Source organism: Pithys albifrons, chromosome 18, assembly GCF_047495875.1.
Source record: "Pithys albifrons albifrons isolate INPA30051 chromosome 18, PitAlb_v1, whole genome shotgun sequence".
NCBI lineage: Eukaryota > Metazoa > Chordata > Aves > Passeriformes > Thamnophilidae > Pithys > Pithys albifrons.
Genome location: NC_092475.1, coordinates 12,828,326 through 12,853,932, shown reverse-complemented (window position 1 = coordinate 12,853,932; position 25,607 = coordinate 12,828,326). Strand labels below are relative to the sequence as shown.

General features: G+C 47.8%; 1 protein-coding gene across 1 annotated transcript in view; it reads right to left on the bottom strand.

Annotated features, from left to right (window-relative positions):
* TOX2 (TOX high mobility group box family member 2) overlaps positions 1-25,607 on the bottom strand; it is a 168,290-nt gene that overhangs the window by 73,446 nt on the left and 69,237 nt on the right. The window lies entirely within an intron of this gene.

Sequence of the window (25,607 nt, the reverse complement as noted above, 5' to 3'; positions counted from 1 at the left end):
CTTCTAAATTTAATCTGGAGAAGTGTTCCCTCACCTCCCTACCGATGTCCCCTCGAGGTGACACGAACACACAGAGATGTCACTTCTCCGTCTGCTCCCCATGTTTTCTGGAGGCTTGTTTACTTCTAAGTGTTCCAATTTATATAAAGAATATGTTATTGCACCTGTGCAATCGTTTTCACTTCAGACAAAAACATATTTGCTTCATAATGTCAGTGTGAATCTATCCAAAATTATTAATTATCAATGCAGAACATAATGAGTCTCTGGCAGAGGAGGCTGATTCTAAACATCTACTGTTTCACATTTATTACAGCATATGAAATTCTGATTAGCCATAGTGCTACACACATGGATTTTAAGCTAAATTTCCCAGATCACCTCGTTTCATGGTTGGATTTTGACTTAATACTTGATATAAGAGCAAACCCCTAGATGTTAAAAAACCAGTTAAGCACTGTAGGCTTTATTAATCCATTGCCCCAGAGCTCACCCGCAGATTCCTGCTCTCCATCACCCCAGACTGTGGCGAGAAAACCCTTAAGAAAATAAAAGAAAGCCCATATTTAACCAGAATACAGAAGTCAGTGGGAGAGGCAGGAAGGGGGAAAGGAGGGATCTGTGGATTGGTGAGAGGGCACTGCCAGGGAGAGCCACAGCTCTGGGGTGTGTCAGAGCAGGAGGTCACTCCAGCTGGAAGAGGCTCATCCTCTGCTAAGCTGAACTCCCACCTCTCCCTTCCCTCACCCCACTGCAGAGTGAGACAAAGAAAAGAGCCATTGACACAACAGAAGGATGGGATGTCACCCATGGGGCCTGGACAGGCTTGAGAAGTGGGGCCACAAGAATGAGGTTCAGCAAGTCCAAGCCCAAGATGCTGCACCTGGGATGAGGCAATCCAGGCAAGAGAACAGACTGGGAGAGGTGCACACTGAGAGCAGCCCTGCAGGGAAGGACTGGGGGATACTGGTGGAGGAAAGGCTGGACACAACCCAGCCATGTGCACTGGCAGCCCAGACACCCTCCATGTCCTGGGCTCATCCCCAGCTCTGGGGGTAGCAGAGCAGGGGGGGATTGTGCCCCTCTGCTCTGCTCAGGTGAGACCCCACCTGCAGTGCAGCCTCCAGCTCTGGGGTCCTCAGCATAGGAGGGATGTGGAGCTCCTGGAACAAGTCCAGAGGAAATGATAAAGATGTTCTGAGGGCTGGAGCCAGGCTGGGAAGGCTGGGGGTGTTCAGCCTGGAGAAGAGAGGGCTCCAGGGACAGCTTAGAGCACCTTTCAGTGCCTAAAGAGGCTCCAAAAAAGCTGAAGAGGGACTTTGGACAAGGGCCTGGAGTGCCAGCACAAGGGGGAATGGCTTCCCACTGCCAGAGGGCAGGGTTAGGTGGGATATTGGGAAGGAATTCTTCCCTGTGAGGGTGGGGAGGTCCTGGCACAGGTGCCCAGAGAAGCTGTGGCTGCTCCATCCCCGAAAGTGTCCAAAGCCAGGTTGGACAAGGCTTGGAGCAACCTGGTCTAATGGAAGGTGTCCCTGCCCATGGCAGGGTGTGGAATGAGATGATCTTTAAGATCCCTTTCAACTCAAACCATTCGATTATTCAAGAACAGGTACTGCATACCTGACCCGAACCTTCCTGTTCTCCTGAGAATCCCACCGGCTGCAGGGAAACAACAGCACTCCAGAAACACAAGACAGAGCCTGGGCCCTGATAGCTCTGTACCAACTGCTGTTGTTCAGGGGAAATTCAAGCCCAGCTATTTTTCCAGCCAGCTCCTGCCTAACAGTGCTATTAGAGGGGGAAGGCAGCTGAGGGGATGTACATAACAGCAGACAGATAGATCCCATTTAATACTTCTGCTAGCAAGGTTTCCATTTGGGCTCTGCTCCTCGAGGTGCACCAATTCTTTTCCAGTTACTTAAGAGGATTTCACTCCATGCTTTACAGAAAAGGATTTAAATAAATCATCACACGGCAAACTTGTTCCTCCAACTGGTTTATTTTGGTATCAGGTATATAAGCAAGTGGCTTTGCTGTACTTAACTAAATTATGTAAAAGCCACTCAAAGTTTCCTAAAGCTCTCTTCAAAACTATGAGTTCCTTGTGTTGCTGCAGAGCAGCTCACCCGAGGGCTTTGAGGTGGTTTTGTAAGGAGTGCCAAAGCCCTGTCTCCCTGCTCACCCTCCTGGCACATTTCTGCCTCTGTTCTACACAACCCAGGGGGGGAAAAAAAAAAAGATAAGAAAAAAAGACCTGTTTAAATCACAAAGCTTTCCGAACAGCTACAGCGTTTTGCAGACGTATCAAAATTACAATCAAAGCTGTACACAATCAAAATCAGATTAGACAATATCCAATCAACATAATCAGACTCGGCGCCTGCCCAGCTTTCACACCCTGGTGCTACCGACAGCTTTCCAAAGCAAACTGCCTTCACTCTATATGTGTTTTAAATAGATGGCTAGAAAGATAAGGAGGGGAGATGAGACACACAAGCACTTCCCAGAGGGCTGGGAAAAGGGGGGATTTGTTGTCACACACAGTGCCTGTTGCCATGTCCAGGATGATGTCTCCACCTCCACGAAGGGTGGGCTCACAAAGACATCCTCTTTCCCCTCTGCAGTAAGACCCAACTCTCCCTCCCTCTTCCACCACCATGTGGGCTATTCAGCAGATTATATTTTCCCTTTTTATGTTAATTTGAATTAAGCAGCCAATTATACATTATAAGGATACATTACAAATTACATCAGTGAGCTGGTCAGAACACAGTCAGTGAGCTGGTCAGAACCCAGTCAGCCCACCAGGACTCCAAAGGCAGGCACAGAGAAGCTCGTGCTGCTGAATGGCTGCCCAGTGTGGGACACAAAAAGGCACGGGGGATCTAGGAGTTTCCACTGTCAAACAGATGACAGTTGTTGTGATTACACATTATTCCTCTTCAAATTAAAACACTGAAATCAGCTGAAACAAGAAGCCTCTTCTTGCAAACCTTCTGGTGGCTCGATCTGCAGGGCACATGGGCAGTGCTTGGAGTGGCAACCCCTGCCTCAGCCTGCAGAGGGATGGAGACACAGGATGGAGCCAAGGCCTCTCACAGAGGGGGCAGTGCCCCTTCTCTGAGTCCTTCCTTGCCCTCAGCCCCCTGAGCATCCCTGTGAGCCACCTACAGGGGCTGTATAGGACCAAACTGCCCTGAGCACAGGCCCAGGGTTATCACAGAACAGCTTGGGTTGGAAGAGACCTTAAAAACCATCCCATTCCAACCCTCCTGCCATGGGCAGGGACACCTTCCACTAGAGCAGATTGTTCAGAGCCCCATCCAGCCTGGCTTTGAACACCTCCAAGGATGGTGCAGCCACAGCTTCTCTGGGCAGCTGTGCCAGGGCCTCCTATCCTTGGTTATGCCCCACGCTTGCACAGGAATGGCATGTCCACTGCAGCAGGTAGAACCAACCTCCAACAGCAGCAAAATCACAATTCAAAACAATTTTCCCTACTTGAAACCCAAGTTTGAACAGTCATCCCTGGACCATCCACCTGCAGATTCAGGATCAGAGGACAGAGGAGTGGAGGGGAGGTGATGTGGGGGGACTGTACCGGAAAGAAAGGCTCTTGTTCCCAGCAAAGTCACACCCAGGCCTTTTCCAGGACCAAGAGGAGTCAGAACAGGTAACCAGGTTCCTGGCTGTGCCCTCCCAGTTCACAGCACAGGGCTGGGGACACATTTGTAATCATTTGAGAGCAAAGTCAGAATTCCTGAACCCTGTGTAAGGGCACAGAGTGACTCACACAGTCAGGTCCCATTGCTGAACTGCTGAGGCACAACCTGTGCTCCCGAGCACCAGGAGGTCTTGGAGACACCCCAGCGGGGCCTCCTGCCAACTCTGCTCCCCACCACAAGGACAATGTGCCAAGATCTCCCAGACTTTGAATATTCCTTAATGCTTTTCAGAAGAGGGAGAGAGATGGATGGGAGGCACCTCAAATCCTCAGGAAGTGAAGGAGAAGGCTGTCAGGCAGGAGGCATCTTTTGGGACTGGTCTGTTGATGGCAAGTGGCTCATCTCTGCTGCAGCCAAGGAGCACATCTGTGGGTTATCCCCATGCCCTGGCTGTCCTTTACCTCTGCACTGCAAGGTGGGCACAGTGACCCTGCACACCCCCTGCCATCAAACTCAAACCCATACTTGATGTTGCTGCTGCTTCATCTTCTGCTCCTGTGCTCTACCTCCTCCTGAACTCAAAGCCAAGCCCTGCCAAGCTCCCACCAGTCACACCATAATTGAAACTCCCCTAACCCGGGGGTGTTCCCAGGAACTGCAGTGAAGAGGAGGCTGGTTTAGATCCATTTCCCCAATCCCTGTGCAGCAGCCAGGGGCTCCAGAGGCTCCACACATCCAGCTGGTCTAAGACAAAGGGATGTCCAATGCTCTGCAGCTCTAGAGGGACCAGCTGTGCTTCAGCCAAAGCCACAACCACAGCCATGCTCTAAAAGACACTATGAATTTCCATGCAGGTGACTCAGGAGGGAGTAACTAGTGTTGAACAAGTCTATAAATGCAGCCTTTAGCTTTCTCCTGCCTTTCTCCTCCTGGAAGGCAGCGCTCCAGGCTGGGCACAGAGTGGCTGGAGAGCAGCCAGGCAGAGGGACCTGGGGGGACTGAGGGACAGGAAGCTCAACAGGAGCCACCAGTGTGCCCAGGTGGCCAAGAAGGCCAATGGGATCCTGGCCTGGATCCAAACTAGCGTGGCCAGCAGGCCCAGGGCAGTGACCCTTCCCCTGGACTCTGCCTTGGGCCACACCTTGAGTGTTGTGTTCAGTTCTGGGCCCCTCAGTTGAGGCAAGAGATTGAGGGGCTGGAGCAGGTCCAGAGAAGAGCAACGAGGCTGGAGAAGGGACTGGAGCACAAGTGCTGTGGGGAGAGGCTGAGGGAGCTGGGGGTGTTCAGCCTGGAGAAGAGGAGGCTCAGAGGTGACCTCAGCACTGTCTGGAACTGCCTGAAGGGAAGTTCTGGCCAGGTGGGGGTTGGTCTCTTCTCCCAGGCACTCAGCAACAGGACAAGGGGGCACGATGGGCTCAAGCTCTGCCAGGGGAAATTGAAGTTGGAGAGCAGAAAATATTCTTTGCAGAGAGAGTGCTCAGGGATTGGAATGGGCTGCCCAGAGAGGGGGTGGATTCCCCATCCCTGGAGGTTTTTCAACTGAGCTTGGCCATGGCACTGAGTGCCATGATCTGGTAAAGGGACTGGAGTTGGACCAAGGGTTGGACTCGATGATCTCGGAGGTCTTTTCCAACCCAATCGATTCTATGATTCTATGAAAAGCACCATCCTCCTGTACAAAACACTCCACAACCAGGCAGCATCACAGCTGCACTGCATGTTGGTATTAATCACAGAGGGCATGACCTGATCAAGGACCTGGGAAACTGTTTTCCTCCTTGGCAGCATGGCAAATGTCCAGTGACCCCAATTCTGCACTGAGTCATGTTCTCTGTGATTATCCATGAGGATCCAGGAGTTGCAGCCAAGTATTGATTCAGAGAAATATCATTCACAGTGAGAAGGATAAAGATTTGTAGTATTATTGCAGGTAAATATTTGCCCTGTCAAATAGCATTCAACAGCAAATACGAGCCTAGGAGAGAACATTTGTTCTTGGTGAGGTACAAGGAAATATGTAGGCTTGTGTGATCTACCCAGATGACACAAACCACCACAGACCTGGTACCATCCCTCACCTCCTAACTGGGTTTTTCCTGGAGCTAATGGAAAGCTCACTTGGACCCTTTTGACACTCCAGAGATGAGATGGACTTAAACAGACCCAAACCAAGTCTGCAAAGTGAGGAAAACATTGCTGTTTGTGAGGCTGAGAGGTGTGACCATTGACTACAGCTTGAGCTTCTGGTGTGCACAAATATCAGGGGGGGCATGGATGCCATTGGGTGCTCACACCATCCCATGAGCAGTGATGGCTCATCCCCAGCTCTGGGGGCAGCAGAGCAGGGGGGGATTGTGCCCCTCTGCCCTGCTCAGGTGAGACCCCACCTGCAGTACAGTCTCCAGCTCTGGGGTCCTCAGCACAGGAGGGATGTGGAGCTCCTGGAACAAGTCCAGAGGAAATGATAAAGATGTTCTGAGGGCTGGAGCCAGGCTGGGAAGGCTGGGGGTGTTCAGCTTGAGCTCCTGGTGTGCACAAATATCAGGGAGGGCATGGAGGTCACTGGGTGCTCACACCATCCCATGAGCAGTGATGGCAATGCCCACAACCCAATCCCAGCATGACCCCAATCCCAGGGCTGAGGGCTGTGTCCCAGGGGGAGCACTGTCCCACCAGCACCACACACTCTACCAGCACAGATTGGGAAGGGGCTACAGAAAACCAGTCAGGTTGTTTTGGGGATATCTTGATCCTACTAAAACTGGATGATGTGTCACACTGAGTCAGAAGCCAGAGAAGTACATGGATGGCTTTGTCACACAGACACATCCCTTATTTCTCTTACACACACCTAAAAGATTCACCACGTGCCACACCAGCTGCAGGACACCTCAGGCTGAGAGAACATCTTGGGCCATATAAAAAGAGACTACACACAAAAAAGTGAAAATTGACACTTCCTGAAGACCAACTACCCATATTCCTTAAAAGCCTCCACACTCTTCTCCCACCACACACGTTACTCACACAGGGAATTTTGATATGTTTCTCCAGCACAGGAACTATGGAGGTTTTCTCTTCATTCAAGGCACTGAAGCCACAGGGGCAGAAATATTAGTGAAGGTGGCGAGAGAAAGCAGAAGTCACATTGCAAATGGTCTGGGGCCAGCCAGAGAAAAGGGCAGGAGCTCTCTGTGGGGTGACCCAGGAGGGGTGTGGGCCTTCTCCAGGCAAGGATGCCAGAGGGCTTGTGTTCACACCTGGGATTCCCAAAGCCCCTTGCCAAGAAGTGAAGCAGTGCTGATTTTCCACATCAGCAGCTCTGGGTCTTAGGAATGGAAATTGATTTGCCTCGTCCTCACACACAGAGATCCAGAGTGTGAATAGCAGGGCCGAGGAATTATGTGGGGAGAGGTGGGTAAATACTGGAAAAAAGTATTTATTAAAGTCAGTCACATACAATCTACAAATTGTCTTTGAAGTGTTCCCGGGCCCTGCTACATTAATTTTCACATGCTCGGGTTTTTTACTATGGGAATGTGGTTGAAAAGAGAAAAATCAGTTCTTGCATGAACATAAATGTACCTTGGAATATTCACTAAGAGGTTGGGAGCACAGCAGAACATCAGGGAAAGTGGGCTCTGCCTTCCTGTGTGCTCCTCTTCTATGCCCAGAGTAGTGAGGTTTAAAATCACACAATCACAGATTGGTTTGGGTTGGAAAGGACCTTAAACATCAACTTGTTCCAACCCTCTGCCAAGGGACACCTTCCACCAGCCCAGGTTGCTCCAAGACCCATCCAACCTGGCCTTGGACACTTTCAGGGATGGAGCAGCCACAGCTTCTCTGGGCACCCTGTGCCAGGGCCTGCCCACCCTCACAGGAAAGAATTTCTTCATAATATCCAACCTAAACCTTCTCTCTTTTCAACCTAAAGACATTCCCCCTGTTCTGAGTCTCCAGACCCTTGTTCAAAATCCCTCTCCAGCTCTCTTGGAGCCCCTTCAGGCACTAAAAGGAGCTCTAAGCTCTCCCTGGAGCCCTCTCTTCTCTAGGCTGAACAACCCCAACTCCCTCAGCCTGTATCCAGGTTATTTTCCTCATAAATCCCAAACAAGTGCTGGTAGACCCAAAGAGCAAGCCCACACCTCCACATTCCCTGTTCCTCTCCATTTCTCCCACCGTGTGGGCATTGCTGTGATGCAGACTCTGCACCCTCTGACCATCTGCAGCACAAAGCCAGGCCCCGGCTCAACCCCAGCACTTCTGGATGACTTTGCCATTGAATCAGCTGGGATTTTATACCTTTAAGCTTTACATGAGTTGACTTTCTCCCACCTCCATGCACTGCTTGAGCTATGGCTCTTTCCAAAGCTGCTGGATGGTTTTGACCAAATGTGACACCTCAAAGAAAGTCTCTTTTCCACAAGTTCTATAAAACCATGTGTGTTTCATAAATCCACATGTGCACAGAAGGGACATATCAGGGTCCCACACATTCCTGCTTGCCTTAATAATGTTTGATCTCCTTGGGCAGTTGCCACAGTAGCAAAAGGATGCTGTGATGTGGTGCTGTGGTGCTCAGCAGGGTGGGGCTGTGAAGGAAACCAGCCAGCAATGCTGAGAGGCAACAGAAAATCTCAGCTCCCTCAGAAATACAAAGTTTTGGGAGGCAAACACCCAATCCTGCATTTTTGGGAGTTATTTTACACGCTGCCAAAGCCAGAAACAACATTCTTAGGACTCTGGTGCTTGTTGGTACCTCAGTTATGGGGGTGGGAAATAAAGAACAAGGTACCAGTTATTACTAATCATATGAATGATGGAAAATCCCTGAGATTCAACCTGGGCAAGGCCTTGGTGTGGCTGTGGCTGAGCAGAAGCAGCAGCAGGGATGGTCCTGCTCCACACTCTCAGGCACAGCCCTACAGGGCTTCTTGGCACTCCTGATGTGAAACACATGGGAGCAATTCTGTTTCATCCCCTCCCATCTCCCTAAAAGCTCCCAGTGAGGTTTGATATTGTCCAAGTTGACACTGACCTGCATCACCACAAGAAAAAAAAAAAAGCAAGCTAAAAATAATGGAGTCCCACGAACAATTTATAGCAAAAGAAATCAGCCCTATTGTAGGCTTTCAAAAAAGCTCCCAACTCCCTCTCTCCCTCCACTTTCTTTCTTTTTTTTTAATCAGTATCTTATCCAGAACTGGAATCCTGTCAAGAATAGTGGATAGCAGAGAACTATAACTTCTTATTATGTGTATAGTGATTTTATGAATTCAGCAGGGAATGAAATGCAATTTTGTCAGACTTGTCTGTGTTCATAATGACCAAGTCAAATTAATCATCGTGGATAATACTCCTGTGTCAGCCATTCAAGAGATTTTTTAATAGAATTTTTCTGATTCATGTCTTGCAGTACATCAGATCTGTAGTAATGCAGGCACTTCTAAAAATCAGTGCAATTATGGCTTCTTGTTGGCCTGTCATTTTCCTGGAATAAAAATGTCTCTGCAGAAGTCATATACTGTACATAAACCAAAATGGAAAACAAAAATATAGTTACAATTAGGCTTGATTTTTTTCTAAAGATTTAATATCTTCTTGAGGCCATTATTTATAGGCAATACATAAAGCTACAGTGCACGAGGCTGAAGATAGACTGGTTTATCACAACACATACCAATTTTATCCTGGTTGTCATTCCTGCTTTGATTGCCCTGTGAGTTAGTGGTTTTTGCAGGCATGGAAATGACTATCCCAAAGAACAAACAGGGGATAGGTAATGGGTTTGCAGTCAAATTATTGTGTTTATTAAAAATGTATCCAGGAAAGCCCACTCAGATCCCAAAGGGCTCTTGTTCAGGAAAATCTCTGGTTCAGGAAAAGGTTACGGTTTCCATAAAGGCAGATATACATGCATGGAGCAGCAGGGCAGCAGGCAAGGGTGTATCAGGGATTAGGGATGCTGTGTTTATCCTTCTGAGGGAAGAGAGACAGACAGACTCCTAATTCCCCAGTGGCACAGACAAAAATGAGTTTTGGAAGCAGATACCCCCAGGAATAAAAAGGAAGAAAAATGTAATCAGATATCTCAGCCTTTCCTTCTTTCATGGCAAGGCAGTAACTGCCTCGTAGGAGAGGGCAGGGCTGGACCCTGTCAGATACCCAGCATGGCCCAGAGGGAGCTCCACCAGAACCTGCTGGGACAACTGTCCCTCCAGACCCACCTTCTCATGCCACCAGACACATCCTGGAGAGAAAAGCTCTCTAAACCACCTGCAGGAGGAATGGAAACCCATGACCACATGTTGGTCTCCCAAGAACTGAAGACCCACTTAATCAAGCAGAGCAGCACTTTGTCAAGGTGCCAACATAAAAATGGGCCAATGCTTGCCAGCATTTGGGGGAAGACCGAAAAATTCCTAATAAATTATTATGGAAGTGCTGGTTTTATTGTGCTTCCCCCTCTTTGCATCTCTGTTAAGCTTTTGACATCAACATTTAGCAGCAGAGAGGTCCCCAGGTATAAAACATGCCCCAAATGACTGCTTTGGAGACTTGCTGTTGTTACTGCTCTGAAATGCCCTTTCCATCAGGCAGGGCATGTCCAGGCAACACCTTCCTCTGTCCTGAGCCACGCTGGGACATTTACATTATGGCACATGTGGAGCTGCTACATCTGAACCCCCCAATCTCCAGCTCAAGTGGCTCAACTCTGTATGACAACACTAACAAAGACCCTCAACTTCCAAATTAGCAGATCATAGAATCACAGTCAGAAGGGACTGTAAAGATCATCCAGTTCCAGCCCCCTGCCATGGGCAGGAACAACTTCCACCAGACCAGGTAGGTCCAAGCCCTGTCCAGTTGGGATATTAAGGCTCCAAGTCTGCTGACAGCATTTATAGAAGCTTTCAGGATTACACAAACATCAGCAATGACCAGAGCTCCTGAAACCCCTTTGTTTTCTCTTCATATGCAGGCCCAGGACTGTGTGGCATGTTTGATCATAGCTGCTCCTGGATTACCCGTAGTAATATCTAATTTCATCTATTTTTAAGTTACCTGCCTGCACTGACAATAGAACTGTTTCATTTCACTGCATGTTTTTGTGGCTGTTCTTCCCTAGTCTCTCCAAGTGAATGTGGCAGCCCTCCAGGGAAAGCCAGGAGATGTGCAAGCTCTGCTCCACGTTGGCAAAGCGCAGTCTCTGTCATCTGCCTCACAATCAGCCTCCTTAAAATTGTTTATAATGATTTTTGCCAGTTTTAAAGTGTATTAAAGGGACTGTACATCCAGGGAGACAGGAGCCAGTGGGATCTAAAATTAGACTGACTAGGCCAGACAAATACAAATCCTTTTCTTTCCTACTATCTCGTCTGGAAGTGAATAGAAGGAATATCATTTTCTACTCAAGAACATCACGCATTTCAGGGAATTATTTGAGTACAGGTTTTACATAATTGTCTTTTTTGTCTCATGGCACACTGAACTTGCATAATAAGCTCAGTGCACTCACAGCAATCCATTGTTGGGCTGGATGGATTTGGTGGTGTGTGTTGAGCCCAGGGTATGTTACACAATGCTGTAAATGCACTGTAAGCAGGTCAGGAGATAAGGCAGCCTGAAAACAGTAATGGAGCTCAGGCAAGGAAGAATTAGCAAAAAGCACTCTAAGAAATTAATTCAACCTGCCCTCAGTCGAGCCAGAAGGACCCAGAGCAGGAAGGAAACTACACTCTCTACCATGCTGGCCCCTTTCAGATTTTGTCTTGGAGTGTTTCCCTTATGCTCCCAACTGAAGGTGTGAGGTTAAGGGATTAAAAAATCCCCTTTGTTTGCACCATGTTTTTCACAGTTTCATCTCCAAGGACATGTCCTGCTCATGGTACTTGGCCTCCACAGCCATCCCCTGTGCCATGGGTGCTGTGGCAAACACACAGGTCTGCAGCAAGACCCTCCAGCAAAGCCAAAACGGCAACACAACCCATCTACTATCCAGTCTTTTTTCTCCCTTGTGTCCCTGTTGTTTTTTAGGGTTTTTTAAAGTTTTGCTCTTCTCAGCAAAGAAAAATTTTGCAATAAAGCTCTGCACAGTCCTTGCACACCTGCAGCCATGAGACTGGTGTGCACAAGGCATGAGGCACACACATGTACACCTGAGAACACACCATCACATGCTTGCTAAGGGAGCAATCTGCATTGTTTTCCTGAATGGTCTTGGTTTTCTCCCATCTCTACACATATGCACCATCTTCCCACACAGACCCAAAGTGCTTCATCCCAAGTTCTCCTTTTAGTACTCCAAGGAAACTCCACAGCACTTGGAGTGTTGGTCCTGCTCATGGTCCAATGCTACAAAGGCCAAGAGCAGTAACATCTCCTGGTACCCTTCCCTGCAAAGTGAAGGTATAAACCAAAATAAATCATCACAAACAGGTACATTTGAGAAATTTCTCATTATTTCATGCTACCAGCACCTTTGGAGCCCAAAGCATCTCTCACCACAAATACACTCAAATTTGATCCCTCACACTTCCCAAGTCAGACTTGGGCCCCCAAAGCAAACTGACAAGGAAATTAGATATGTTAAATCCTAAAACAGTAACAAACCCCAGCAAAAGCAGTGCCCCTCCCTCCCCTTCACCCAGATTTGACGTGTCTGATTAGCACCAGGAAGGCAGGGACGTGGGGATGGCTTGGGTAATGTGGTGCAATCCAGCACCTCCCCCAGGGTGCCCAGCTGCTGCAGAAGCAATTTCACAGCTCATCATCCATTATGAGATTAAAATAATTTTTTTTTTCCTCCCGTGAAGTATTAATAAATTGTGCAGGCAGAGCAGAGTTAGTGCCATTTACACAAATGGTAGTGAATCACCCACCTAGTTATTTCTTAATGGATTGAGTATCTGTGTTCCTCCTTATCCTGTAATTTGAAAACCTAAATACACAAACCTGTTTATTTGCCTCATCAGGCCCTGAGCCAGCACTTACTGAGCCTGGGGATAGAGGGACAAAGGCAGAGCTGCTGCCTCCCCTGGACCTGCCCCAGCACTTTACAAGGGAACAATATCAAAACATCCACCAAGATCAGCAGGAAAGGGGAAATGCACCACAAAAAAGCCCCAAGCCCACCTTGAAATCCCTCCCAAAATTCACTTACTCTACTTTCTGAGGGCAGCTCTCACTGAGGCATTGCTGATGTAATGCAGCTTCCCTGGTACATGAGTGAAGATGTAAAGCTGTAGTCAGAGCACCACTAATGGCTCTTTGAACATCCCTGCTTTATTATGGTATCAGACGAAGCAGGCTTGTTTAATGTTTAAACTTCCAACAACAAATGCCTTCAGCAAATGTATTTTATGTATTTATTCAGTGCTCCTTAAGCGCCTGTCGCCTTAGCAGCTGAGGTGCTGTTTACCTCTTTTTTATATTTATTTTACTAAAATTAAGTACATATCCATGCTCTATAAAATGCCACCTTCATCCCTCCCCTCTCTCCTCTTTATCCCCAAGAGCAGCTTGAAATTCTTTACCCATCCATCCACTGCAAAACATTTCAGAGTGCCAGGAAATGCCGAAATGGGAGGAGGAAATTACCTGAAATCACCAGCACAATGAATCTGTTTCTGACATTCTCCCAAAGACACCCAGCCCCAGAATCTGCCTCTGGCACATGGAAGAAGTGCCAAAGCCAGATAGCTCTGAGTCAGCTCTGCCAAAGCAAACCCTGAGATGAGACAGCAAGAACATCCACCCAACTCCAATCTCAGTGACTGGGATTGGTTGGCCAAGGCAGGATTCCTCATGAGACTGGGATTGGTTGGCCAAGAGAGGTAAAACAGATTCCTCATGAGATTGGGATGTCTCACTCCTTACAGGCCCTAAATATGCAGAGGTCAATGTGCCAGTCATATTATCATAGAATTACAGACTCACTAAGGTTGGACAAGACCTCCAAGATCACTTAGTCCAACCTTCAACTGAATACCACCATGCACACTAAACCCAGTCCTCCCATCTCATGAAATGTCAAGATAAGAGAAGCTGTGGTTGCTCCATCCCTGGAAGTGTTCCAGGCCAGGCTGGCAGGGACCTGCAGCAACCTTGACTGGTGGAAGGTGTCCCTGCCTGGGGGTGGAATGAGATGAGCTTTAAGGTCCTTCCAACCCAAACCATTCCACAATTCTATGATAATCATTCAGGATCTCTCTCTACCTCCTTTACACTTCCTGAGTTCCTGAGCACCACAATTAAAAGACTCTTCCTCCACAACCACAACTCCAAGAATTTTACACTTTTTCCTCACTTATCCAAAGCACAAGCTGTCACATCACAGGAGCACAAAGGTGCTGGGCTGTTAGGGAAAGCAGGAAACACCAAGAGACTCATGACAAAATTGTGAGAACTGGAACATGGTGCAGAGCCAAGTACCCAAAGCTTCAGTGTAGGTGTGAAAATCTCAGCCTTAAGCCTAAGGGAATTTTGGGAAACAAACAGATTTTATCTTTAACAATTTTAACAAATTTTTTTTTCTTTAATAAAACCAGGCTTGTGTATGGTATCTAAAAATGGCAGGAACACACACATCGTTGTGAGCGGCTCATCCATGTCCTAAATCACAGATACTCATCAAATTCCTTCTAAAGAATTAAGCAATCTGGATAAAATGAGCAGTGGGAGTAGGAACCATTCTTTCAGGAGGAAGGCAAAAAGAAAAACCATCAAATTAACCACCAAAATAGTGATGTTTTCCTAAAGTAAACTTTCCAACTGGGGGATCAGCCAGGACATGAATCTGCTGGTCACAGTCAGGAGTCTGTGTCAGGAACCACCACCAATGCTGGCAGAAGGACCACTGTAGGCAGTGACAGCTCTAGAGATCATGGACAGCATTACTGGACACAGGGAATAGCTTTGCAGAGAAGATGAAGGTGCAAGAGGGCTCACATCAACACCAGCACAACCTTCATCACATGAGTACAAGACCCAACCCAACATGGAAGGCATGAGGTAGGAAGAGACAACCAAACCCAACCAGCCAGAGACCAAACCATCTGAGACACCCCAGTCACTGGGCAGCTGGAGAGGAATCTCTATCCTTTTTACTGGTTTACAACACACTGGGTAGAACCTGAATTATTCCAAAGGAAAAGGGTAGAAGTGGAAAAGCCAAAATGAGAGACAGATGCTGATGGAGAGGTAGGGGAGACCCTGAGCACAACAAGGGCTGCAGGTAACAAAGCCAAAACATTGACCCCATGGTAAATATTCACATTTTCCCAGTGTACTCAAGGGCTGTATGTGCCACCTTTCAAATCCCAGCCCACACAAACCCTTGGTAATTCCATAAATCTGTGACAACTTCGAGCCAACTCCTTCTGCTGCTGATGCTGGTACCAAACAGGGCACCTCCAGAGTCCCACTTGGTGTTACCAGAAAGCATCAGCCCAGTGTTGGCCCCAAATACAATCAAAATGGGACAGATCCTTCCAAGGAAGATCACTAGAGATTTCAGCAAGCCAAGCTGCATCAGCTTTCACTACTTCTCTTCCCATTCTTATTTTTGATATCAAATAACAAGACTGGAACAGAATGAGGCAGAACTCAGAAATCAAGGATTGCATGGGCAAAAGGCAAACCACACAGGTAGAAGCAAGAGCTGTCTCTAACAGGGATGCTGCAGCCTTCCCTGATGCAGGAGCCTGGAAAGCAGGGCAGGCAGAACTATTCTGCATGTTCCAATCACGGGGCTTCAAAAATTAAACAGCATCACATGAGCTGCTCAGAGAGCTCCAGAGTTTTCTGTGCTTTACAGAGCAGCTTTTCCTTTTGGATTGCCAGCACCAATGTGTGAACATGATCAATTCATTCCTGAAGTTGCACTCAAGTGCCCAACAACTTGCTCTTGATACCAGTGCGAGTCCTCTCAGGCTTGCAGAGCCCTGACCTGCATGAAGAAGAGCATGACCTTCTACTACCTTGTGTCCCATCTCCTTGCAGAAGTGATGGGCATCTCCTCCAGCTGCATCTGGGCTGGAAACAAGCCCCCTTGGGGTATTTGCTGCCAAAATGCACTAGGAATTCCTGAAGCCTGGGAAAAAAAAGGCTCCTGGAGAGAAAAGCAGCCCCCATGGGGAGCCTGAGCTCTCAGCACCACGTAGGTGTGTGGTTTTGTTTAGAAGTCATCTGGAATTCTTAAAATAAATTTGCTAAATTGTCTCCCAGAGACTGATGACTTTTCTTTTTTTCCCCCTCCCCTCCCTTAATAAACTTTCAGGGGTATCTTTATTGTTATGTCTAATTTTAGCCAAAACTAACATTTCCTGAGATTCAATTTCTCTCATAATTGTTGGAAGGAAACTAAATTGTCTGCTGTAAACATTCACTGTATTGTGTGAAAAGTATCTTTATTACAGCCCACTGGGAATACTAATAAAATTCCCAATCCTAGCCCTTCCTCACTTTTTTTTTCTTTAAGCTCACTCTTTTCTCTTACATACCCATTAGTGTCAGTTCAAACATTCTGCAGGCAAGATATGAGAACTTAAAATATATTATTTAACAATCAAGGGCAGAATAAAGACTTGTGAGCAGTGAGATCCTTTCTGCCTTCTCTTTCAATGCTTTCTGTTACAGAAAATCAGGATGGCTATTCCATTTGTCTCTGTGTGTGCTCAGAGTTGATGAAAAAAATCTCATTAGTTCAGTCTGACATATATTCAATACAGTATATGTATATTTTTTTTCATTTTATTCTACAGCTGCAAAGCGATACTAAAATTTCACCAGATTGGAATGAAAACTGTGGTCTTGGAACATTTCCCTTTAAGGGTCTTATATTTATTCAGAATTCATGAATCATTTTCCAGTAATACAACCATAATTATTCTTAAAGTGTTATGTTTGAAGGTTTAATATGAAATACTTGCAAAAAGCTCTTTTTCACTTTGATAGTTTGTAATCTTCATGGTAATCAGATCAGTTGGCTCCTTCACACAGCAGCCAGGAAAATGCAATTTAATATGAATCTCATACTCTTCATTCATGTTTTAATTAAAGTAATAAAAGCCAAGTCATATTTTGCCCTTTACAGTGTACACAGATGTATAGACCTGAGCTATACAGCATCACATCTGGCACTTTGGATGGCTCCTGATGGATTTGCTGGATTTGAGATAAATCTAATTCAGGCTTGCTCAGAGCCTGCTGATCATGGAAGGGGAGTCACTGCTGGGTGAGACCCAGCACGGTCCTCAGCAGAACCATGCCTGGATCCAAACTAGCGTGGCCAGCAGGCCCAGGGCAGTGACCCTTCCCCTGGACTCTGCCTTGGGGAGGCCACACCTTGAGTGTTGTGTTCAGTTCTGGGCCCCTCAGTTCAGAAAGAGATTGAGGGGCTGGAGCGGGGCCAGAGAAGAGCAACGAGGCTGGAGAAGGGACTGGAGCACAAGTGCTGTGGGGAGAGGCTGAGGGAGCTGGGGGTGTTTAGCCTGGAGAAGAGGAGGCTCAGAGGTGACCTCAGCACTGTCTGGAACTTCCTGAAGGGAAGTTCTGGCCAGGTGGGGGTTGGTCTCTTCTCCCAGGCACTCAGCAATAGGACAAGGGGGCACGATGGGCTCAAGCTCTGCCAGGGGAGGTTTAGGTTGGATATCAGGAAGAAATTCTTCACAGAGAGAGTGCTCAGGCATTGGAATGGGCTGCCCAGAGAGAGGGTGGATTCTCCATCCCTGGAGGTTTTTAAGATGAGATTGGCCGTGGCACTGAGTGCCATGATCTGGTAACCACAGTGGGGTTGGATCAAGGGTTGGACTTGATGGTTTCAGAGGTCTCTTCCAAGCCAACTGATTCTATGATTCTATGATACAGGTGATGAGGGCATGGACCAAAGGTGGAACTCCTGGTCATGCCAGCAGGAGCTGAGGCTGCTGTGATAACCACCCTTCAGCAGGGTCCAGTTCTAGAGCACACGGCCCTGTGAAAGGCCAGTGCACCCCTAACTGCCTCTGATTTTTGGTTTCCATCATAACTCTGACCAGCCTGGCCTGGTGTGTCACGTGAGAGGGAAAGAAAGCTCTAAACCTTCCTTGAGGGGGCAGAAGCACAAAGGACTGGTGGCCCTATGGTCTTATAAACCAGTTTAGGTCCAGTGCTGGGCCCAACCTCACGAGTGAGGAGGGTTTGGAGTGACTGCCTGACTGGGAGTGTAGGGAGTTGGGTGGCTACACTCAGGATGCACCATCCTCCAGCACCTGCAGGCCCCTGAGATCACAGAATCATTAAGGCTGTAAAAGACCTCCAGGATCACCAATTCCACTTTTTAACAGATCCCCATCTTGTCACCCACCCTGGAGCACTGAGTGCCATGTCCAGTCGTTCCTTCAACACCTCCAGGGATAGGGACTCCACCCTCTCTCTGAGCAGCCCCTTTCAATGACTGGCCACCATCAGTAAAGAAATTCCTCCTCATGTCCAGCCTGGACAGCTTGAGGCTGTTTCCTCTTGTTCTGTACCTTGCTCCCTGGGAGCAGAGCCTGACCCACTCCTGGCTCCCTCCTCCTGTCAGGGAGTTGGAGAGAAAGTCCCATCCTTTTGTCCAGGCTGAGCCCACCCAGCTCCCTCAGCCACTCCTGCTGCTCCAGACCCTTCTCCAAGATCATTCCCTCCTCTGGACACACTCCAGCCCCTCCATGTCTTTCTTGTCATGAGGTGCCCAGAGCTGGACACAGCACTCAAGGTGCCTCATCAGTGCCAAGTACAGAGGGACAATCACTGCCCTGGTCCTGTTGGCCACGTTATGGATGATGCAGGTGCCCTGCTGACAGTCAGGCCCTCATGGGGCTGGAATGGAGCCCAACCCTGCACGTGCCCAGGGCAGCTCTAGAGCTGACACAGAAAGAAGGGCTCGATCTGCTGCCAGCCAAGGGAACAGAGGGGCTTTCCTTTCTGCACAGCCCTTCATCCAAAGCTGAAGTGGAAAACAGTGTTTTCCTGCTGGAAGTAAGTGGCTCCTCAGTTAATCACTGTGTTGTGACAGCAGACCCAAACACCAGCTTGGGCTGGGTCTCCAATGAGAAGGGAAGAAGTAATCAATCAGTTGGGAAAGGAAATCCCAAAAGCAACAGGCTGGGTATTTTTTTTCCATATTCCTGTGGCCCACGGTGCTACATTTCCACAAATAAACACAGTTTCCCCCAGAGGTCCATTATAGGAGCCAAAGCCAACCCCCCCAGCAGGACACAGCACAAATAACAGCTCATCACAGCTCTCCCAGAGTGATGGCACTGCAGTATCAGAGCTCAGCACGAATCCTGAGTGTGTCCAGCCCTGGCTTCCAGTCCTGCTGTGTCACAGCAGGTAGTTTGGGAGGCATGCAGTGAGGAATTAGCACAGCACAAGCAGCTGGAGGACCTGGAGGCAGAAACAGCTTGTGGATCACAGAATCATAGAATCAATTGGGTTGGAAAAGACCTCCGAGATCATCAAGTCCAACCCTTGGGCCAACTCCAGTCCCTTTACCAGATCATGGCACTCAGTGCCACGGCCAATCTCACTTTAAAAACCTCCAGGGATGGGGAATCCACCCCCTCTCTGGGCAGCCCATTCCAATCCCTGAGCACTCTCTCTGTGAAGAATTTCTTCCTGATATCCAACTTCAATTTCCCCTGGCAGAGCTTGAGCCCATCGTGCCCCCTTGTCCTATTGCTGAGTGCCTGGGAGAAGAGACCAACCCCCACCTGGCCAGAACTTCCCTTCAGGCAGTTCCAGACAGTGCTGAGGTCACCTCTGAGCCTCCTCTTCTCCAGGCTAAACACCCCCAGCTCCCTCAGCCTCTCCCCACAGCACTTGTGCTCCAGTCCCTTCTCCAGCCTCGTTGCTCTTCTCTGGCCCCACTCCAGTCTCTCAATCTCTTTCCTGAACTGAGGGGCCCAGAACTGAACACAACACTCAAGGTGTGCTCTGGGATCATTTATGGCTGAAGTGACAGTCACCGCTCAAGGGCAGCTCCGCACCCTCCCAGGAGCAGCAGTAGCTGACCAGAGAGGCACTGCCAGGGGTTTTAAGCACACATAAGCACCATAATAAGCTGATGCCTGTGCTTCAGAGGTGACCTGCTCCCTCCAGAGCTGCTCCAAGTGCCCCCTTGCCCTGGGCTGTGCTGACCATCAAGGGCAGCAGCTCTGTATACACCACGTGCAGTCTCTTTATAGCAGCATTGAGCACAGTGGGAAATCTTTGCTAAAGTGACACTTTCTTGGCTAAAGGACACTGCACGCTGCCTTCCCCTCTCATTTGCTGCTATTTTATGAGCTGTTGGCTTTATGAGCTCAGCAGCATTGCTGGACAGCCAGCCCATGTGTCCCTCATGCCACTGGAGTCACCCTCCCCACCAGCAGATCCCCTTGTGTTGTTCAGTCTGACTGGACCTCAGCTGTGCTTTAAAGCAGCCCCAGTTACTCCATCTCCTGCACCCTTCAGCACACAGGGATTTCTGGAATCTGGGCTCCACCTTTCCTTCAGCCCTACTGGTGGCCATCAAGGTATTCTGGCACCAAAAAGCACCCCTGTCCAACCCTCTATTAGAACTCATCTTGGTATCAACCTCTTCTATGCACACCTCTAGATCAAGATGCAGCAGCAGCAAATGCTGTTTCTCAGGGAAATGCACATGGTCCTGCTGCTGCCCCCTCTGCCAGCCCGTGGGTACCCACCATCTCCCCAGCCCCCAGGGCTGCAGCTGTGCTGCCTCCAGCCCTGGACCACTCTCCTGCATTGACAGGACTTTTATTATTAATTTTTACATGTTTCATTGCTTGCAGACTTCAGTGCAAAGGAAGTCAGAGCTCTGGCTGAAGGTCCTCAGGCATGTTTTGATCCCACACACACCTCACAGACCAAGGGCTACAACCAGCCATGGTGCTTTACTACATACGCTCCTTACCATTGGCTCAAAATCAATCTCTGAGCTGGTTTAGATACCAAAAAACCTTAGGAAGTCTCAGGAAAGGGAGGGAAAGTTTACTGCTTGGACTGACCCAAGGGCAGAGCTGGCTGTGGTCACCTGGAAGACCTTGGATAGTGGTGGATGTTGAGCCCAGCCCTCAGGCTGCCAGTCAGAGCGTGTGGTGTGGATGCTCCAATGCACCTGAGGACCAACTTCTCCCTCCTGCCTTGGCCTCTAAACCTAAATCTACTCAAGAACCTCATCTTCTTCATGAAATGTCTACACATGAAATTCAACCACCACCACAGTTTCAGTGTTTTCTGTCCCTACAAGACGTTTTGTGGCACCTGACAGGAATCTTCAGCTCTTTAAGATGCTATTTCTTCCCCCTCCCCCAGAGTAAATGCAATAGAAGCAGAGACCATCCATTTGGTCTAGGAAGTGCTCAGTTACATTAGCTTTTAACTCTGTGATGCTTGGTGGCTGTTTTTCAAACACTCTGTTGCTAACAACTTAGGAGTCCCTTGAGACCAAGGGTTGAAGATGATGTTCATTCTGCTTCTAACACCAAGGGGTTTTTATTATTATTTTATTTAGGCACTACAGCCAGCCTTCCATCAGCAGCAGAAACTTCCCTTGCTATGATTAAGCCACAGGAATCACTTCCTGACTGTACCTTTCAAAAATTTCCCTGTCACCCAGGAGTTCATGCAAAATTCACAAGCCTGGATCATCAGCTGTAGTTGTGCTCAACTCCCAAACCTCGCCTGGAAGGGTTTCCATTAGCTGCTGATTAGAATAAATGACATGTAACACTCTATTGTTCATTCTAAAATAGTCCATGAGATTCTTCCTGAATGGGCTGCTGAGAAAGGCATTTAGTATCTATCAATGTCTTCCCTCTCTTTTTTATTCTCTAGCACAACATATGAAATTATACAGTATTACTCAAGGAACAGCAGGGAAAGAGCAAAATCTGTATCTTAGCATGGGGGCCTGCACTCCCAGCACTGCCAAACTGTGTAATCCTCTTTCAATCCTGACTCTACATAAACCTCTTGCTGCTCTTCACTAGGGGTCTTTTATACATACATCTATACATATGTTCTTGCAATATTTGCAATATATCATTCTAAAGGGATTGGTGAGTCATCAGTTACTTGCCTTAAGGTGTGCTCTGCCCCTGTTGTGGTCGGTTCTAGACTTCAAAATACAGATTATTTAGAGATTGGAAGAGAACAAGACACTGCACAGACACAAGAGAGTAAAGTCCAAGGAGCAGAAGACCACTGGAGAGTCAAGAGCAGCAGAGCTCTCCATGCCCCCCTTAAAAGGGGGAACATGTTCCCCCTTTTTAAACTCCTCACCTATATATGTGATTTTCTCTGCCACTGACCAGCCTCTGACTATCATCTGTTCCTGTGACCAACACACCAAGCCAGCCAACAGCCAAAATCAATGGACTATGGAGATCCCAAAACACGTCTCAGCAGTTATTTACTCCAAGGGTGGTGAAACACTGCGACAGGTTCCTCACAGAGGAGGTGGATGTCTCATCCCTGGGAATATTCAAGGTCAGTTTGGACAGGGCTCTGAGCAATCTGGTCCAGTTGAAGATGTCCCTGCTTGTTACAGAGGGGTTGGACTAGATGAAACTTAAGGGTCCCTTCCATCCCAAACCATTCTGTGATTGCATGAAAGTTAAAATAAGTTTCTTCATGTGCAAAGACTGCCAGATTCATTAGAAACACCAAAGTCCATTAGGGAACTTGAGTGGAAATTGCACAAAGAATAACCTCAGTGTGGGCTCTGACCTTCACTGCATACCTTATTTTAAGAGTCAAGAGAAGGATCACTGTAAGGAATGGCTCAGCCATGTGTATGACCTCTTGGTTTCTTTCAGCCTTTCTTCTGGAGCAATCCCATGCTCAAGGCAGTGGCTGTGCTGACCATGAGCAACCTGCTGCATCTTGGGGGATGAAAAAAGTGCTGGAAAACTCCTCCAAATTCACACAGCTCGAAGGGCAGGGACTGACTGACCTGTTAAGCCCAAGCAATTGCTCGTTGTTACTTCACTGCCAGTGGCAGAGCATCACCACCAAGGTGATGATGGAGGAGAACTCCAAGTCCACATTGGCTCCATTTTACAGCTTCCTACTAGGAAGGAAGGAGCAAGAATGAGGGAAGGATGACCCACATCTTCATTTACCCTCGTGCTGCCTGGGGCTCCATGGCCACTTCAGGACCACAGTCACCACGTTTTGGCTCTGTGGTCCCCAGCAGCAACTGGGGGCTCCCTGCACTCATATGGATCTATCCCAGATCCAGGTTTATTTTATCCACTGTTGACATTTTGCTGCAATTCAGTCGAGATTGGTGGGAGGACAACACGTCTGCCAGCATTCTGACAAGGTTTGAAGGCATGTTTTATAGCAGAGGCTGCCAAGATGAGCTCTGTCTAGTCTGCAGTATTGCAGAACATGAGGAAGGCATCCAGAGCTTCCTGCACATCATTAATTTCTAATTACACTATCACTTGCTTTCCACATTATTGCTTATTTACCAAACACAGCTTTATTGTACCATCCAGTTCCTTATAACCAGCAAACCCATTGTTATGCTAAAACAAATGTTCTAAATGTTATTTGTTATTTGATAAACCTTGTGTAACCCTGAATGAGGACATTAAATGGCAAGAACACTACTTCAAAATCCCATTTTAAATAAGTCACCAAGACAGCTGTGCCTTTATAAAACACATTAGAGTGGCACTCAGAGCACATATGGCTCAGGGATATATACAAATTATACAATTTCTGTCATTGGATCAAATAAGAGGGACGTTTTGACCCCAGAAATGAGTCAAATGTAAGTTGTAATTCCAGCCCCACTGGAGGCCCCCGTGGTAATGGATCCTGACGGCTGCTCAGAGAGCCCTGACCATTTGACCCACCAGATCAGTGACTTACTGTATCTATTATGGCTAATACAGACCCCAGCCTGAAGATAGATGGAGGTAAAGAGATAAAGGGCAAGAGATACAGTAGATAAATGTTGATTTATACACATCCAACACACGGATACATCCACAGATGGATTTCATGTGTGCAGAAAGGGGCAGGCGTGTCTAACCCCACAGTGACATTTATACAGGAGCACATCTGAAGACAGATGCTGTGTATGTGTGTGCATATTACAAATAAAATTGTCTCTTAACTCCATCTCTCTGGGGGTGTCAGTAAAACCCCTGCACTCCCTGGGGCTCCCTGATTTACACACAGCCAGAGAAACTCCAGCTTCTATTTTACACTCATCTGCCCCACACAAACACATCTATGCCCTGGGATTCACTTTCTTGGCAGTGGAAGTGTGAGCAGCCCCATCCATAAGTTACTCAATCTTGCCCTAATGTCCACAGCCCAAACTAAAGCCCTTTGTGCTGTTCTACACTTCAGGTGAGACACCTGATGTCTCACCAGAGCTGGGTGAAGTCCTGCTTTTTCAGTCATAGAATCCTACAATGGTTTGGGTTGGAAGGGACTGTTAAAGACTGTTAAAAGCCAAGAGCTGCTTCCCCAATGCACCTCCCCGGCCTGAATGAACCACACTGATGGTCAACAGCCTTTCCACGAGGAGTCACACAAATTAACTTGTTGGTACAGAAACAGGCAGATTGCTCAGCTGGAATAAGCTGCCCACTGAGAGCTCCTGGCATTAGTCAGAGCACAGAATCTAAACTGTCCAGTGATAAATAATCCTCTCTTTCCTCCTTCAAGCTGCCTGTTGCCCTGCCAGCAGCCAGAGATATTCATGGAGAGAAGAGAAATGTGATAAACATTGTCCTAAAGCATTCCAAAATGTCCCACCATGAGCCTGGCACAGTCACATCCCTGCTCCCAACAACCTGAGGGACAAGGGTCCCCAAAGCTGTGCCAGGGCCTGGTGGTTCCCACATCCTCATGACACCACTCCAGCTCCCCAGCAAGGCATCTGCTGCATTTCTTCACCCAGAACGTGGAATGGTGATACCTCCTCGCAGGGTATTCCCAGGCACAGTCAATCCATGTTTATAAAGCACCTAAGGATGTTTTCTGCAAGTGCAAAAGTCCTGATGCCAAATAAAACCAACCTGTCCAGCTACATGAGGAATTTCCCAACCTTTCCCTTTCCTGGTGTTACTCTCCTTATCACATAGACCTTAATAAAATATCTTTTCCTACTGACTTTGTGTGTGTTTTTATTTCTTTTACCAGCAGCATTGCATTTTTGCTCATCTTTCAGAGCACATCATATAGTTGGGAATCTGCCGTTCCTGGGGATTTTTTGCATTACTTAATTCCTTGTCTTTGTTTGGGGAAAGGGGTGGGAAAGAAAGAAAGAAAATTGACAGGGGTGAGGAATGATGCTCTGCTGACTCCATGAGACACAAGAGATACCTCACTCATCTTGGGGGTCAAATGTCTGCGATGGTTTGATCAGATGACAAGTTGCATTTATATTCTGGCCTCTGTTGGGGTTGAATTACATCTCACATTTGACTCACTTCTGGGGTCAAATGTCCCTCCTATTTGATGGAACAAGAGGAATTATTTTGCCCAAGCAGGTTGTTCTGGTGTGAGCCTGGATCCATCAGCAGTCTCATTATGTTTTAGTCTCCTTTATTTCTGCATTTCATCCTCAGCTGAGACCAACCCCTTTGGGATGACAAGAACTGCAGCCATAGCACAAAAGGCATCCCAAAGAGGAAGATGAGGGGAAGGAGCAGGTCACCTGCTTTCACATGTTTTGGATTGTGTTTTGTTGGGTTTTATGAGGGGCTTGGGCTGTTCTGCTATTTCTTCTCCCCAAGTCAGCAGCTGTGCAGGGCAGGGAATACCCAAGCAAAGGCAAGTGAACCCTGATCCCAGCTTTACCACACTCTTGCCGTGAGAAACAAGAGAAACATGGAATGCTTTGGGTTGGAAGGGACCTTCAAGACCGTCTCATTCCACCCC